This window comes from Callorhinchus milii, unplaced genomic scaffold (assembly GCF_018977255.1).
Source record: "Callorhinchus milii isolate IMCB2004 unplaced genomic scaffold, IMCB_Cmil_1.0 Scaffold3, whole genome shotgun sequence".
Taxonomy (NCBI): Eukaryota; Metazoa; Chordata; class Chondrichthyes; order Chimaeriformes; family Callorhinchidae; genus Callorhinchus; species Callorhinchus milii.
Window position 1 is genome coordinate 47614775 of NW_024704744.1, and position 13172 is coordinate 47627946.

Below are 13172 nucleotides of genomic sequence, written 5' to 3' on the forward strand. Positions count from 1 at the left end.
CGGTGGAGACACCAGAGAGACCCAGCTACAGATCACCCTTTAGTTTACTTGGACACATTATTTCCTGAACATTTTCGGTTTTGGTTGTCATCTCAATATTTAGCTTGCGTTCGTAAATGCAATATTAAAAAGACTTAATATGTAGTATAGATTTCTTCCCATCCTATTAATATCATATACAGTATAGTCAAACGACATAAATAAGTTCACACCGATACTTCCGAGAGAGAAGGGCACATATATCTTTGTCCACTTCTTTTTAAAATAGCATCAAAATACAGTTTTAATTGGGAATTGCATCGAATCACAATTGCAACGTCAATTGCAACGCAAGAGTTTATTTTCTGTTTTTTTTTGACACAATCCTTCATTCTGTCTCGCAATATTGCGGGATAAGGATTTGGCCCCTCTTCTGAATAAGCAGAGCAGAGATTTTTTTTTTAAAAAAATAACAAAGTCTGACCCCCTTTGATCACTCTCGGCTGCTTCTTCTCTCAATAGCCGAAAAAAAGAAACAAGAAGTTAGGGGCAATAAATTTAAGCCATGAACATGTGCCTGTAACCTCTGGCCTGGCGACTTTAGGATGACACCAAGTTAAATTGGACAAGCAGAGGTAGATGGCTTTGGACTGCAAGGTACCCCACTGCTCCATTTGTGGAGCCTTTCCATACTTTATTTAATGATCTCAAAGCGTGAACGACACGCGAACAATTTTATCAATAGGACCATGTAAGAGCTGACTGCGAGGAAAGTTATTTATTAATGTACGCCAATTGTGACTGGTTCCCAGCCACACAAAATAAAAGCCCCTGCTCTGAAATCATTCACACCAGCCCGGCAATTTTTTCCACTCTGGCTGAAGATGCACCATTCCAAGTGAAATAAATTGGCCAGAAAAGAGGGGAGAAACACGTTTTCTTTTATATTTTCTCCTGGAACAAAACTAAAAAAAGCAAGGGTGAAACCAATCTAATGTGCCTATTGGAGCAGGATCCAGAATGAAAGCTGGGGTGTTAAAAGTAAAAGCAGTGTTCGAAGCAAATGGGATGGAAAATTAAATGAAATTAAATAGCTTGAACGACTGTATTGTGTCTTATAAAAGGACACATTAATTACATGGTTTCAGCTTTATTCCAAGACAATGTTGTGGACTGGAGGATAATCAAAACATTCCAGGGCTTTCTGTCACAGACTTTTAACTGGCGGAGGAACGCTGTTTCGCAGCTATCAACGAAAGATGATCAGCTTTGCACGAAAAATCATACTTTGATAAGAGATCTTGCACCAGCTTGAGCTCTTTTGCGCGTGCCGCTGAACTGTCATTGCCATCAAGTAACATTTTTTGGCATAATGTTCTTTTTGATTTAACAGGTTGCCAGATAATCAGCCATGAATGTTGAGGAACAACAGACGTCCAGAACCACAGCAGCCTGGGCCAATGTCCCACCAGGGAGCTCCATTCAACACATCAAAATGCTTCTGGCTAGAGAAGGTTCAACATTACATTCAAACCAGCATGAATGCCTGTATATAGAGCTAACTTAATTATGGGCAAACAGGGGAATAAAGCAAAAGTTCTCGCAAACTCCTATGTTTAGAGGAATTTTTCCGAATCTACTCCTCTAAGACATTGGTCTTATACGTCTGTTTGTTCTTAATCTCTCTCTCTCTCTCTCTATCTATCTCTCGCTTTCTCCTTCTCTCTCCACACATATATAATGTATACGGTTATATATTTTAACAATAATTGGTGGAAAGGCTGTGGTACATATTTATTAAACAGTCCGTATTTCGACACAGACTGTTATTGCTGTGTCTCGTGAATGATATGTTTGAAAGATATTTAGGATCTGTAAAGAATCCGAGAAAGGGCAGCAAATTATAAGGGAAATACGACTCATTGCAGTGTAATCTGAATATATAGGAGGTAAAACATATATTGTTTATATTGGTATCTATTACGCGTTTTGGTCGGGTTCTGTTTTTTAATTTATTTCACACGAGGAAGAATAGCGCAAAAAAAAAGAAACCGAAACACATTTTCGTGAGTGTGAGTGATTTATGTTTTGCCAAAAGAAATGTTATTTGTGGGGACCCACCGTATGTCGTATTTATTATTTTAAACGTTAATTAATATAACGTTCCAGATTTGCTGAAGCGAAAGTAAATGCAGATTTGCATGTGCTCTTTCCAAATAGGTTAAACACATCTAAAGTCCCCTTGAAAAAAAAACTGAGATCGAAAATGTCTTTATACTACGATATCAGTGTGAAAGAAGCCAACTGTTTTCTTAACTGAATTCTCTAACTTTTACTCGTTTTTCGGTTGATGTGATGAATATAAAGGGCTGGAGACTTGTGGCTGAATTGAAATGTTTCGGTGTACCTTATAAATTCATACCTTTTCTCACTCGATCGCATTAGAATGAGTTCCCCACTCAATTCGATTTTCCTTGCTATTGGGCACATTTAGGAGAGACTCTATTTATGAAGTTCATTTCTAGGCAAATGAATTCAGAGCCTGAGCCCTATGAATAGGACCGTGTGTCAGCCGCCCCTAATTGGGATTAAAGCACTCGGGACCATATGCACAGAGTGACAGAAATTCTCAGGTTTCATTGTGTAACACGACAAGATCAGTAACCAGCCAATTTCCAGCAATCCTTCTGAATAACACAGCTCCTCACAGCACAATCTGAAGCTTATTTGTGAGCATACCTAGCTCGTTTCTTTCCTGCTCTATGAAATCTAAAAGTACATTTCTAAAAGACATCCAGTGCATTTTCTTCTGTGTATAGTAACCTTCTTTCTACACATCGAAAAAAGGTACAATAAACTCGATTAATGTAATAATTAACTCGTCTTATTATTAATTATGGCCGTTTCAAAAGATGTTTCATTTCTATAACAAATATGCTGTCAAATTAGTCCAACTGCATAAAACTCCCTCAGTACTGAAATGTATAAAAGGCATTCTAACTATTTGAAAGACTCGTATGGAAAATAAATATCGGCTGTTTGTTGCTTGATTTTTTTTGTTAAAATACTGATTGATTCATTTTTGTTAACAGTGCAATGGGGTTGGGGATAGGAAATGCATGATTTTCCATGGTGTTGACATCTGCAAAGTTTACAGACCAGATCGAGTTGCATTCAGTCGCGTTTTTTTGGGGGGGAGGTGGGGGGGGGGGGGGGGGGGGGGTCGCAGATTGGTCCGAGAGGCTACCATTATGGCCCCCAGACCTGTAAATGTCAATACGTTGTAAAACAACAAACAACCATGATTGTGCCATGCAAAGCCAATGAATGTGTACTCTCTATAAAACACAGGTTGGTAGTCCTGAAGAACTACTTAGAAAGCTGTCAAACTGAGCTGCATCTATAACAAGATAATGCGTCCTCTCATTATTGAGCATAAAGTATTCGACACGAAACATTAAAACCCTTCACAATATGATCTCACAAGGAATATAAGTATTATTAAATTCGGTTCTTATTCAAAGCATTGTAACTGAATATGAGATCCCGTCAGGGTTACAGTTATCCCGATATCATTCTATCTAATTTTTATTTTTGAAAGCACAATTGTTATTAAGTTAATAAACAGTACATCGAACATTAACGCAATCGTTTTTTTTAGTGGAGCTTATAAAGTACATGAACATTCAAAATAAAGCAATAACAAAAACAGATTCCCATTGTTAGCTTTGGAACAGATTGCAAAAAAATAAATGATTCCTACAATAGGATTGATCAGTTTAAGCATAAGGAAATAAAATTATCTCAAAAGGGAGAGAAAGCAGATGATCAGACTGGTCCTCCCGCCTGCCTGACTGCCAAGACAGTGATGTCAACCCCCAGTAAGCGATCATTAGAAGGAACAGAATTAAATTAAGTGTTATTTTTCATGCACTGTTGGCATCTATCAATTGGGCGCAGACCGCCCATACTATGCATTGTATGCAGCGGTATTAAAACATCTATTGTCAACTAATTAAAGGTCACGGTGAAAATAAATTCCTTGCGTTTTAAGAATAATTGACAAAATTAGCAGTGTGAATTTTGCAAGCAGACCAGAGCTACATTAATGTATTCAGAGTACACACAGAGAGCGCGGTTTGGCTGTATGGATATAATGTATGTAATTGCTGCATATGCATGTCTGCTGAACTATGTTATATACTACAGTACCACTGAGTCCCAGTAAAGACATCATTAGCTTTACCAAGGAATGTTATGCTGGATCAAAATTTCAATAACCAGCAGACAAGACAAAACGTAGTAAATTGTCAAATCTTTGTACCGCAGCCCATTTAATCATTCATTCAACAATTCGACCAAAACAGAAACAAATCACTCAACAAAAAAGCAATATTCCACAAAGAAGGAATTACTAAAATGTCCCGCTGACTCTGGGAGAAATTTGGCGTGGATTCACCATATTTAGTGCGCTCGGCATAAAACAACCGGATAATTGGGGGGAATGTTATGCTTGGATAAGGATATTGTATTTAGCAGTTATGTTTGGACCAGAAATGCTGTACAATGTGAGCGAATAGAAAGCGATTTGGTCCTTTGGAATGCTGTGCTTGAGTCAGAGTAATGCGAGGATCGCTGTGCGTTTACATGAAATCTACTGTTAAATTTCAGTTTTATATTATTTTAATTTTAAATCTGGAAGGGTGACGTTTACGCCTTTTTTCTAGAAATATTTTATCACACTGCGACGATTGTACAGCCTTCGGCTGCAGGGTAAAGATTATATGGAAGTTTATTAATACAAGTCGTGTGTTTTTCGATTGCAAATCAAGGATTCGTCCTGTTTTTATTTTAACTATCTATGAATTTATGATACATACCTACCCGAGTGTGAACCTGCTGCCTGCCTGTATGTATAAAGCATAAAATGAGTTGAATTGTATGCACTAAAGACAAAAATAATAGCAGAAAATAGTTTCTATAATAGAACTCTACAACCATAGAAATTTGCAGCACAGAAGAAGGCTTCATACAAATAAAACAAAACTGTTCACGGAATATTTAGGGCAGTTTTCAAGGACTCCGAATTCAAAATGACATGTCGTTTACCTGTTAATTTTAAATTATGTTGCCAGTAACCTTGAATACAAATCTTTCGGATTATAACCAAGGTAAGCGCGCAGTGGCTACGAAGGTTAAAGCACACGATGACAGTGTAGAAATTAGATTGTCACTTTTGCAATCTGCAATTAGTGGAGAATTGCAGATCTTGTCTGAGATCGTCGCTACATTGTGTAAATTGACTCTAAACTATATAAACGTTTGAAAGTATTGTTTAGCTCAATGAATCAATTACTGTAAGTTTCCATGGGGTTTGAATACCGAGCAGTGGGTTCCTACCCTTTGTGTGATATGTATGTGTGTTTTTATAATTTGAAAGTGTGTAATAATCCTCACATACATAAGGGTATAGTGCCTATCAGGTCGGTAGGACGTGGCAAAGCGCTTCAGGGATATACTGGAAACGGTAGTGACTGTATTTTGTAGGCTTAGATAAATAGGCAACTAACTCTGAACACAATATATGTCGGAAATATAAAGGGATTATCTTATTGTGCAAGATATCCATCGAAGTATTTGGACCAGGTTCAAGAGTAAACTATGTTCAATGTATTGACATACGGTATCATATATAAACTTGTTTGAATACACGGGCTGCTACTGATGTGTATTTAACCAATGAATGAATTAACTTATACATTTTATCAAAAATCAGCGAATACATCGCTATTTGAAAATAAAATATGGTTTGGAAAATATTTTTTAAATGAAATGAATGTCAGGTGAACGTAATTAAATCGTTTTTTTTAACAGAAAAGGGCAGGGACGATAGTAATAATAATATTCCTTGCATTCGATATAACGCCTTATCATATCTTCGAGACGCCCCGAAATGCTTCACAGAATATACTGTAAAGTAAATCGACTATATTTTGTGGGCGAAATGCAGCAGCCACAACAATGTCTCACAAACAGACACGGATAGATTGACCAAACTAATATTATTATTTACTTGTTGCTTTGCATCACATTGACTGACTGACAAGGTAGTTTGGTATTTTTTTGAAGTGCAGTGGTAAGTTTCGAAGTTGCCCCAGTGCAGGGCTGACTGATGGCTCTGTGTGGAAGGCTATGATTTGTACACTCAGTCGCTGCAACAGGACGCCCTGGTTTGACATATTTAGAAACACTGAACTTTGGCAGCTTTTGACGTTTAATTGTTAATTTATGTAATTTCTCGAGTCCTTCGTGGTTGCGTGGAAAGGTAGAAGAAAACACAAATGTACTTGTGCCTGGCTGATCGAGACCGACCAAAGATAGTGTCATAAACTGAACCTTAAAACTTGTTCCATTCAACTCACTTGACCTCTCGTGGTTCAGTGACTAAACGATCGCAAGACATGAATACCCACATTGGGCTTTGCAAAGCCACACAGCCACTCTCAAGCTGTTTATTCCTTTCTGTTTCCTCCAACAAATGCAGCCTTAACACTTTCAACAGAAAACCAGTGAAAGAATCCCAAATAAATCCCAGATCGAGGAAGCACAAGAGCCGAGAGAGTGCACTGAAATGTAAAAAAGTTCCACGAAAGAAATGACTCCTCTTCGGAGAGTCAAGAAAAGTCAGATCATACGGGATTGGGACATACCGTTTCTGAAAAATACGTGTGATCTTGAATCCACTAAGATTGCCAAATTTCTTGGCTCCAAAAGCTAAAGTCCGATATGACCTTTTAGGATAAAAGATGCAGTGATAAACTTGCTCAGGGGAAGAGCCCGAACTCCAGACCAGAGGAGGCGGACACTAAAATTACGCGTTGGTGTTACTTTTATTTTTAATAAGATGTTGTGTCTTTATGTGCATTCGTTGAAGCAATAGTAAAACAAAATTGTATCGCGATTTAGGGTATCAAGAACTAACGCGCGTCTAATCTGTGGAAGGTTAAATCATGAACTGTCTGTCCAGCTCCAAACATTGCAGGAGAATTGTCGAGCAAATTCTTACCAATGTCATTGCCATTATCAAGTCGATGAACACTAGAGTTTTGCGCTAAGTTTGCATTTATTAAACAGTCGGTGACCAACATTCACCAATATGTTAATATCATGACGAGATGTCCGGACATTTAAAGCGTTGGACTTATCCTTATCACAAACATAGTGCATGTTGACGTTTATCTGAATCAAGCGAATTAATTAGAAACACAGAGATGTGTGTAACTGCACTCACTGTTAACCTCTGTGCAAGAAGCTCAGTTTCCACTTCAGATCTATTCCGTCCTTCGCTGAACTCTGTAAAGCTTTGTGGTTGCTTCCCTTTTTTATTCAGAATGGAAACTATCTTGTCACACAACTCTCTTTTTGAAAGTTTAAGGTGGTATTAGGAAATGTCCAGCTATATATGCGTAGAATTTAACATAAATACACAAGCCTGGATTTCTGAGTCCCGAACTGTCTTATGGTTTAAAACCTCAAAAACAATTGTCTTGAAATTTAATATCGGGGAGACATTTGGAAAATTCTTAAAATCAGAATTGATTTTGAATGTGACATTCAATGGTGGAAATCTGGCTTCAAAATGAATACTGAATCACATTTAATTAGTTTCCTAAATTCTGCACAATCATAAATTTTGAGACAATGGTTTTAAGGCGAAGACCAGAGACTGTGGTCTGGAGTCTTATTGCTGACTTTTGGCAATTCTAGTACTCATTGAGTACCAATCACAAAAGCAGACTTGCTTGTACTGTTTACATTAGTAATGTGAATGTTAAGTTGCATTTTCTGATTTGGGTTGAATTCTGAGGTACATGGTTAATCTGCCTAATCAATTATAGCTGGAACCAAGGTGAAGCATCCAATCTATTTTATTTTTTAGTCCCAGGACATTTGTGGGTGAGCATGATGCTGAGGATCTTGAAGTTTGTCTGCTAGACAGGGAGTCAATGGATTCTGGTGAGCATGGGGCTGTGAAGATCATATGAAAAGATGTAAATAGTCAAATTTTGCATGAGCTTGAGTTTGGGGATGGTAAGATTTATTTTGTAGTAACTGGAATTTTCTGCTCATTACTATTATATAAATTGTCTCTGATTTCATTGGCAACCTTTACCGCTATTTGTTGGATGACCTATCAATTTGAATGTTTATTTTATTTTGATGTTTAAGCTTGAAGAAAAGTCTGCTGCTCTTTGTCTTTGCCACATGGCCTGATTCCATCCTTATCTTTTGCCCAAACCAGCTGGAACCGTTGTCCAAAATATTATATAAATTTACACTTATATAGCACGTTTCATATCAGGAGGATGTCCCAATCCACATCTTCATTACCTCTAAACTTGACTCTCCAATACCCTTCTCACCAACCTCCTTTACCATCCACAGACTCTAGCTCATGCGACTTGTGTTCTTTTTAACATTGTGCTTCACACTACCATTCTCACCAGAATTTATTATTCTGTTTCCCAGCAGATCGACTTGAAGATCCTCATGCTCACCTACAAATGCGTAAATGTTCTCACCCTTCGCTACCTCTGTGATCTTTTCTCCTTTCCTTCTGCCTCACACCCAGGGCAGTCTGCCTACATAGAAAATTGGAAAATTTCCCAAGTGTCCCTATGAATGACTCCCAATACTTATCACCCCATGCAGTCTAGTTCAGAAGTTCCATTTAAACCCTGCCACTCGCTAGAAACCCTTATCTATCTCCCATTCTTGGGCCCCACTCCATCTTTGCTGACATGGAGCTCAAACCCACAACCTTCTGATTCAGAGGTGAGAGTACTACAACTGATCCAGCCTGACACACACATCACATGTCACAATTAATACCCCAATATTGCAGTAAGCAAAACTTACTCAGGCAGGACTATATTTATTGTTTGAATATTGATTCTAAGTAAACTCAATAAGAAATTTTAGTTATGAATTCTAAATAGTCCTTTTGCTTACTTCTCATCCTATTTGGTCTCCTTCTTTCTCATGTTCTCTCTATATTGCACCTAAAGGTTAATAACCTTAAATATATAAGTAAACTGCTGATAACTCGACACTGACTTAACTTGTCACTACCACTTAAGTTGCCATGCATAATGACAATAATTCCTCCAAAACCCAAAACAATAAGAAATTAGTCATTTTCAATCAACGACTGTTTGTGGGACATTGCTGTGCGCAATTGGCTGCTGCGTTCGCCCACAAATATACAAATATACAAATATGCAGCCAATTCACTTTACAGTGTGTTCTGTGAAGCGCTTTGGGACGTCCTCCCGACGTGAAAAGCACTATATCAAATGCAAGGATTATTATTTATTATGTTCTGTTCCTACTTTCAAAGTAACATTTTTCATGTTTATTCTTTAACCTTTCTTTAACATGTTTCCCCAACTTTAAAATCTTTTTCTTCCTTTTTGATTTCTCTGGCGGTTTTTCAGGTGGGAGGAAGCAAGTTTTCTTTAAAAAAAAGATTCTGATTGTTTTAAATATTGTTTTATTCAGGCAATTGAATTATAGCAGAAAGTTAATGATTTAACATGGTTCAGTTCTAGATTGTAGGAGTAAACTCATGAGAGCTCACAGAGAGATACAGTAGTGCATCCAGATGAGTGAACAAATCTGTGGCACCTGAATGGTTAACTTACTAGTGCACTCAAAATATCATTGGAGGTGGATCTTAACAACTTAAGAAACTCTGCATTTTCCAATATCTGAAAGCTCCCAGGCTCACAGATGGGTCAAATATTATTCTCAAAAATGTCAAGTGGTTTATATGCTAGAAGAAAGCTACTATATAAAATGAGTGAAGAAAGGCAGATGACAGCTTCGGGTACCACTCTTGCCATTTAGTCAAAAGACTGACGGTTCATGCACAACATTGAGACTTTGAAACTCATAGGCCAGGCTGGCATTCTAGTGCAGAGCTGAAGGAGTGCTCTCCTTTGGATAAGACATTAAATCAAGGTCCAGTCTGTCTGATCAGGTGGACATTAATGATCCCATGACACTATCTGAAAAGAGAAAGATGTTTCTCCCAGTGTCTTGGCCAACGATCCTCCAGATAAAAATTGGTCATTCATCCATGGCTGTTTGAGCGACATTGCTGTGTGCAATTTGACAGCTGTGTTCACACAACACTACACTTTACAGTTACTCCTGTGAAGTGCTTTGAGATATCTTGATGTGATGATAAGGCACTCTATCAAATGCAAGATGTCCTGATAAATGATTTTAGGAGTATTATTACTTTGTGCACAATCTGCAACAAACCTTTCAGACAAAAGTATTTTTTATAATAATATAAATGACAATAGAAATCAATGGGTTCTGCTAAATATTATTGAAGACTTTTATCTGATTAGATATTTAAACTATGGACATGTGTTTTTCTTTACAGATACAACTTGCAGATGAAGATTGAAAGGATCCACCACTCGACAGGTCCTCCTTATCAGCCACCGAACAATAGGGCCCACAGCCCTGCAGACAGGCCTTCAGAAGATTTAAAGAAGCTCAATGGTAACATCCTGAAGCTGTGAGCACGACTGCTGGTTTCACACCAGTATGGTGAGCAGATTGAGTAGAGAGCCAACCTGCTGTGCCAAATGTACCCAGCCAAATTACATAATAGTACTCAATATGGTCATGTCACTGTGGATCTCAGTATACTGGACTGCACAGTGGCGTGGACATGTTTTACTATCACATGAAGCAGACACAGTCACCTTCTCCAGCAATGTTTTAACTGTGTAGTAATAGTGTTGGACAGACATGACAACCTGTTACAGTGTTTCCAATTATAGACACCTCATCCCCAAGCTTGTGTGGCACAATCGAAAGGAGGCACTTTGCTGTGCTGCCACTCAGTAGGTGTGCAAATAGACTGAGTTCCTGTATTGTGAGGGGTTGTGGTGTGTTGCCCTTGTTGGATATGTTGCATCATGAGTTGTTCTTTCTCAAAAACCTTGATGGGCCGGGTGGACACATCTGTGAACATAGAAAATAGGAACAGGAAGATCAGCGAGCCTCATCCACCAGTATATTTGATATTGGCAGATCCCAATTTTTACCTTTCACCATACCTCTTAATACTTCTATGTGGATATTGAAGACACTGTTTAATATTGGATCTTGGGAATGGAATTATTTTTGCTTTAAGAGAGTCACCAAACATAGAGAAACTTTAATTTACTGCAAGCACATTAAAGTGGTCATAAAATATTGTACCTTAGACCTGAGGATACACAAAGGGTTTTACTTACTATTCTTTGCATGCATATCAGAGATGATTTTATGGACATTGCTGACATTTACTTATGATTTAAAAAGACAAGCATTCTATCTAATGTTTGCCAGATGCAACAGCAAATGTTTGAGTATATCATTTTCTCAGATCGTAGAAGATATTTTCTGGATACAGTGTTGTTGGGTCCAGTTAATTTTCAATAAAAAGTTAATTTGCATTTGATGATGCATGGATATTATGACATAGAAGGAAGACATTATGTGAGACCTGTGTGCAAACAGTTCTCCTTTATGGATCTGAGCTCCTGAGGATATAGTGGAGAGGCTTCCTCCAGCTCATTTGCAAAATATATCAAACCAAAGATAGTGCTATTTCATTCAATTCATTCATTCATTGAACTGAACTACTCTAATTCCAATTCCCTGCTTTTTCCCTGTACCCTTCTATATATTTTTAAAATGTTTATCCAATTCTGTTTTAAATACAGTTATGGTATCAGCCACAATGGTCAATTCGTATACAGTACTCCATATTTTGATAGCTCACTGAATTAATACGTTTCGTCAAACCTGCCCCTTAACTGTTCCAGTGACAATCTTGAGTTTATACCCTTGTTGCTGATTTTGCAAACAGCAGGAATAATCTAATAATCTATTATTCCTACTGTTTAGAAAATCTTGTGGTGTAGTTTAACTTTTGCACCTTAATTCAGGTCATTAATTCATTTGCAAAAGTCTCCTGCAGTTCTGGGCACTTTGACATATTAACTTTCTTGACAATTATAACCCATGCCTTTCAATGGTTGTCACTATCAATGCTTTGCTGCTACAAAAAGCATGCTTCATATTGTGTGCCATGTCACCAATACATAGGAACAGGAGGAGGCCATTCAACCCATCGAATTTCCTTACTATTGTATTATTTCATGGCAGTTCTTTATCTTTCTAATCCCATTCCTCAAACACCTCAATTGACTGCATCAATGATCTTCTGTGGCAATGCATTCCACATTCTCTGAACTCTGTGTGAAGAAATGTTGTCTGGGTTCACTTTTAACTGTCTTAGCTCTAATTTTGAGATTGTGCCTCATTGTTCTTAATTTTGCCTTTGAGACGTTATTCTATGTGAAGGGCACCATATAAATGCAAGCTTTTGTTTGCTACCAAAGGGAAAAGTTGTTATCTATTTATCATGTCAATTCCACTTATTGTTTAAATGTCTCAATCAGATCACCCCTTAACCTCTTCAGACTTTAGGAATCTTCCTCACATTTAACCAGTTAAACCACATAGTTTGCCAATGATATCACTGTCTGGCAAGCTTTCCTGCTCCTTGTCCAGCTAGGACTGCCCTACACTTTGGGTCTTTGGCTTGCAGGCTAAACAGGAGCTGAGTGGGATAATTCCCTGCCCCAAGTGACTTATCTGCCCTTATAAGTCCTGTCGATGAGCCAGGCTGGCTGTGCTTTAATCAACAGTACCCTAGAATACTGCGCACTTGACTGTCTCAGGAATCGGACTACTGAGCCCCCCACAGAGGGTCAATTCCGCCATTCCGTTGACAAACATGTCACCTTGGAACCAGTTCAGCTTCAGGAAGACCTCCCTCCCCTCAAGGAGAATAGCTCAGGGCCCCTCCGGAGAGGCCCCAAATGTTCTTGGTGCCCAGGTCCACAAGAATTTTAAATCCAGCTCTGACTAAGATCAATGGATTCCCAAACTGCGCACTATTTAAGCTACAAACCATTCAGAACTCTGCAGCCTGTGTCCTCTCTCACGCCAGCCTCATTGAGCCCATCACTACCATCCCTGCTCAGTGCTACTGGCTCACCATACCAGATTGAATTCAAGATCCTTGTCCTCACTTTCAAATCCCTCCACGGCCTCAC